Source organism: Nyctereutes procyonoides, unplaced genomic scaffold, assembly GCF_905146905.1.
Source record: "Nyctereutes procyonoides isolate TBG_1078 unplaced genomic scaffold, NYPRO_anot_genome, whole genome shotgun sequence".
Classification (NCBI taxonomy): domain Eukaryota; kingdom Metazoa; phylum Chordata; class Mammalia; order Carnivora; family Canidae; genus Nyctereutes; species Nyctereutes procyonoides.
In genome coordinates this window covers 38,779,634-38,785,660 of record NW_026575047.1, presented here as the reverse complement: position 1 = coordinate 38,785,660, position 6,027 = coordinate 38,779,634, and positions in this window count along the sequence as shown.

Sequence of the window (6,027 nt, the reverse complement as noted above, 5' to 3'; positions counted from 1 at the left end):
GATTTTTATATTCTTCCATGCATTTATTTCTAAACTTAAAATATTTATTTTGAGAAAACTATGAGAGAAATAAAAAGTCCAACTCCTGATATATATAAAGGCGCTGAAGTAATCCTAGGAAATTTCTGGTTGCATCAGTATCTTTCTTTAATAGGATTAGCTTTTATAGGGTGAGGCTGCCTGGCCTTTTGGTTTTCAAACAGCCTTTATTATTATTTTTTTAGAAAATAAACACATTTAAAGTGTATACTTGGATAAATTTTGGCAGAGTATATACACCTGTGAAACACACAATCAAGTCCTGTTACCTTGATTTTTTATAGGTCTTCTCCCAGTCTGTGGCTTCTCTTCATTCTTTTAACGGTGTCTCTGAAGAACAGAGATTTAATTTTGATGAACTCTGTTTTTCTTTGTATGATTTTTTTTTTTTTTTTTTTTTTATTCATAGAGACGGAGAGAGGCAGAGACACAAGCAGGCACCATACAGAGAGTCTGACCTGGGACTCAATCCCAGGTCTCCAGAATCACGCCCTGGGCTGCAGGCGGTGGTTTACCCCTGCGCCACCGGGGCTGCCCTGTTTTTCTTTGAATTGTGCTTTTGTTGTTCTAAGAAATCATTACCTAACCCAAGAGATAAAGTTTTCTAGAAATTTAAAATTTCTTTTTATGCAAAAAGGTTTTGGATTTATGTCTGTGATCCATTTTGACTGTATGGGTACCGGCTCCAGGCATGACTTTAAGTTCATTTTCTTTGCACACAGATACCGAGTTGTCTAGCAACATTAGTTGAAAAGGCTGTTCTTTCTCCACTCCGTTGCCTTTGTACCTTTGTTAAAAATCAAAGATGATTTACATCCATTTGTCCTATGTGGTCTTGATTATTGAAGATTTACTATTAATTCTTGGTTAACACCTGATTGCAATTTTATGACTTTTTTTTTTTAAATCATTTAAGTAGGCTCACCCCGTGTGGGGTTTGAACTCAGGACCCCTGAGTTGCATGTTCTACCTATTGAGCCAGCTAGCCATTTATACTTTAAAAGTTACTTTGGCTGTTCTAGGTCCTTTGCATTTTCTTTGTTTGAGAGAGAACATGAACAGGGGAAGGGGCAGAGGGAAAAGCAGACTCTCCGCTTAGCAGGGAGCCCAATGCTGCCAGATGCCAGGCTCTATCCCAGGACCCCAGGATTATGACTCCAGCCGAAGGCAGACGCTTCACCAACTAAGCCACCCAGGTGCCCAGTCCTTTGTATCTTCATGTGAATTTCAGAATTAGCTTGCCAGTTTCTACAGAAAATCTACGATTATTGAATCTGTAGATTATAATCTGTCTTTTTTTTGCCAGTATTTTATAGGTCCACATATACAGATCTTTTGTACATCTTTGCCAGATTTATTTTGTTTCAAGATTTTATTTGACCGAAGGAGCACAGTAAGGGGAGCAGCAGGCAGAAGCAACAGCAGGCTCCCCACTGAGCAGGGAGCCTGATGTGGGGCTCTATCCCAGGATCCTGGGACAATGACCTGAGCCAAAGGCAGACACTTAACTGACTGAGCCACTCATGGGCCCTCTTAGAAAGAAAGACTTTGTCAGATTTATTCCTTTCTTTTTTTTTAAGATTTTATTTATTCATCAGAGACACACAGAAGCAGAGACCCAGGCAGAGAGAGGGGAGAAGCAGGCTCCCTGTAGGGAGCCCGATGTGAGACTCGATCCCGGGATTCCAGGATCATGTCCTGAGCTGAAGGGAGGCACCCAACCACTGAGCCACCCAGGCATCCCAAAAATAAAGGATCTGTTCTTGAAAAGACTTAATGGCAGGCATGTCTGACAAAGGCTTTAGAACAATGGCCTTATAGGTACTTAAAGAGCTAAAGGTGTGGAGAAATTCAAGAAAACGTGTGAACAAAACAGTTATCATTACGGAGGTGGAAAACCTGAAAAGAAACCAAAAAACTTATGGAGCTGTGAAGTCCAATAACTCAGAACTTCACCAGAGGGCTTCAGAGGCAGACTTAAGCAGACAGAGGAAAGAATCAGATACTGAAGAAAGAACAGTGGGGGTTACTGAGGCTGAGAAATAGAAAGAAAAAAAAAAAAAAACCAAAAAAGTGCAAAAGTGAACAGAGCCTAATAGGCCTCCAGGACATCATAACCAGGACCAATATGAACATCATGGGAGACCCGGAAAGAGGAGAGAGAAAGGGGCAAAGAGTATTTGAAGAAATAATGGAGGAAGGGGCACCTGGGTGGCTCAGTCAGTGAAATGTCTACCTTGGGCTCAGGTCATGATCAGTCCCAGGATGCTGGGATCGAGTCTTGCATTGGGCCCCTTGCTAAGTGGAGAGTCTGCTTCTCCTTCTGCCCCTCACCTAGCTCATTCTCTACCTCAAAATATTTTTTTAAAAATGAATTTGCTCAAAAGTAAAAACACTATAATTTCAAGGGATACATGCACCCCTGCGTATAGCAGCATTATTTACAATAGCCAATTATGGAAACAGCCCAAGTCTCCATCAAATTTCATTCATGTGGAATTTAAAAAAAGCAAAAGAGGGCAGCCCGGGTGGCTCAGCGGTTTAGTGCCACCTTCAGCCTAGGGCCTGACCCTGGAGACCTGGGATCGAGTCCCACGTCGGGCTCCTGGCATGGGTCCTGCTTCTCCCTCTGCCTGTGTCTCTGCCTCTCTGCATCATGAACAAATAAATCTTTAAAAATAAAGAGCAAAATGTAAAAGCGAGAGAGAATTGAATCATCACAAGGCAGGCATCCTCAACAAGATTAATTAACTTGAAGCTAGCCATATGGAGAAATAAAGACTTAAAGGTAAATACATAGGCAATTATAAAAGGTCATATTGTACAATTAGCCTGTAACTACTTTTTGCTGTGTGATTTAAGAGACTAGTGCAAAGAAAACAACTATTAATGTAAAAGGTAGTTTCACTACCTTTAGTTTGTAACTCCAAATCTTGTTTTCTACATGATTTGGGAGACTAATGCGTTGTTCTGGGGCACACATTGTATAAAGATGTAATTATAGGGCAGCCCGGGTGGCTCAGCAGTTGGGCATCTGCCTTCAACTCAGTGCGTGATCACAGGGTCTGGGATCAAGCCCTGCATCAGGCTTCCTGCATGGAGCCTGCTTCTCCCTCTGCCTGTGTCTCTCATGAATAAAATCTTAAAAAAAAAAAAATTCCTAGAAACAGAATCACAAAGAAAGATTCGTATTAAATCAGTAATCAAAAATCACCTGACAAAAGTCCAGGCTTCACTGGTGAATTCTACGAAACATTTAAACATCTTTAATTTTAAGATTATTTGAGAAAGCACACGAGCAGGTCGAGCAGGGGGACAGACCGAGGGGGAGGGAAAAGCAGGCTCCCTGCTGAACAGGAAGCTCAATCCCAGGACTTAGGGATCATGACAAGTCACAGGCAGATGCTTAACCTATGAGCCACAGATGCCTCTACCAAACATTTAAAGAACTACTACAATACTTCTCAAACTTTTCCAAAAAATTGAAGAGGGGGGAATGCTTCCTAACTTATTCTATGAAGCTAGACAAAGATATTACAAGATAACTACAGACTGATATCCCTTTTGAACATGGATGTAAAAATCCTCAGCAAACTAGAAGCAAACAGAATTGAGCAGCATTTCAAAAGGATTACACACATAGGGACACCTGTGTGGCTCAGTAATTGGGCCTCTGCCTTTGGCTTGGAGTGTGATCCTAGAGTCCCAGGATCGTGTCCCACATCGGGCTCCCTGCATGGAGCCTGCTTCTCACTTTGCCTAATTCTCTGCCTCTCTCTGTCTCATGAATAAATAAAATCTAAAAAAAAAATTACCATATCCAAGTGAGATTTATTCTTGGAATGTCAGAATGATAGAGGTAATTAATATACCACATGAACAAAATGAAAAAAAAAAAACCCACATGATAATGCAGAGAAATCATCTGACAAAATTTAAGACCCTTTCATTATAAAAAACACTCAATAAAATAGGAAAAGAAGGAAACTACTTCCACCTAATAAAAACAGTATATGAAAAATCCACAGCAAACATAATACTGATGAAAGACTGACTTTCCTCTAAGATCAGGAACAAGACAAGGATACCCACTTTTACCACTTCTACTTAACACAGTAGTGGAAGTTGTAGTCCGAGCCATTCAGCAATAAAAATAAAAGGCATCCAAAATGGAAGAAAAGTAAAATTGTCAGATATCTTTTTTTTTTTAAGAATATTTATTTATTTATTTGTTTGAGACAGAGAGAGAGGCAGAGACACAGGAGGAGGGAGAAGCAGGCTCCATGCCAGGAGCCCAACGTGGGACTTGATCCTGGGACTCCAGGATCAGGCCCTGGGCCAAAGGCAGGCGCTAAACCGCTGAGCCACCCAGGGATCCCCAGATAATATCTTAATATATAGAAAATCCTGGAATCCACAAAGAAACTTGGAGTACATGAACTCAGCAAAGTAGCAGGATACAAAGTCAGTACACAAAAATCAAATGCATTTCTATATGCAAACAATCTGAAAAGGAAATTATAAAAACAATTATGTTTACAACAAAGTCAGAAAGAATAAAATACTTAGGAATTAACCGAGGAGGTGAAAGACTTGTACAATGAAAACTACAAAATGCTGCAAAGATGACACAAATAAATGGAAATATATCCTATGTTCATGGATTGGAACAAGATTATCAATACTACCCACAGTGATCCATGATTCAATACAATCCCTACCAAATCCCAGTGACTTTATTGCAGAAATAGAAAAACCCATCCTAAAATTGTTATGCAATCTCAAGGGACCTCAAATAGCCAAAACATTCTTGAAAAAGAAAAAACTAGAGGACTCACACTTCCTGATTTCAAAACCTACTACACCAAGCTTCAGTAATCAAAACAGTATGGAATGGGCATTAAGAACAGACTATAGAGGGCAGCCCCGGTGGCCCAGTGGCTTAGTGCCGCCTTCGGCCTGGGGTGTGATCCTAGAGACCTGGGATCAAGTCCCACATCAGGCTCCCTCTCTCTCCCTCTGCCTGTGTCTCTGCCTCTCTCTGTGTATGTCTCTCATGAATAAATAAAATCTTTGGGGAGAAAAAAAAAAGACTATAGACAGATGGAACAGAATAGAGAGCACAGAAGTAAACTCTTGCATATATGGGTCAAATGATTCGTGATAAGGGTGTCAATACCATTCAATAGAAAAAGAACAGTCTTTTCAACAAATGGTACGGGGGAAAACTGGATAATCACACCAAAAAGAACAAAATTGGACCCTTACCTAATATATATGTAAACTAACTCAAAATGGATCAAGGACCCAAAACAATAAAACTCCTGGAAGAAAACAGGACAAAAGCCTTAGGATGACGTTGGATTTGGCAATGATTTCTTTAATAGAACACCGAAGGCACATGCAACAAAAGAAAAACAAGTTGGACTTGATGAAAATTAAGTTTTTGTTCTGTTTTGGCTTTTTACATTAAGAGATGCTATCAACAGAATAAAAAGGCAATCCATGGGAGAAAATATTTCCAGGTCATCTATATGATGAATTAATATCCAGAACACAGGGAACTCCTAAAACTCAACAACAGGGCAGCCCCGGTGGCGCAGCGGTTTAGCGCCGCCTGCAGCCCAGGGCGTGATCCTGGAGTCCTGGGATTGAGTCCCACATAGGGCTCCCTGCATGGTGCCTGCTTTTCCCTCTGCCTGTGTCTCTATGAATGAATGAATAAATAAAATCTTAAAAAAATAATAAAAATAAAAAAACCTCAACAACAAAAACCAGATAACTCAATTCAAAAACAGCCAAAGGATTTGAACAGGCATTTTTCCAAAGATCTATGAATGGCCAATCAGCACATAAAAAGGCGCCTGACATCACTAATCATTAGGTAAATGCAAATCAATACCAAAATGAGATAGCACCTTACAACCATTAGATTAGGATGGTGATTATTGAGAAAAACCGAAAACAAGTGTTGGGGAAGGATGTGGG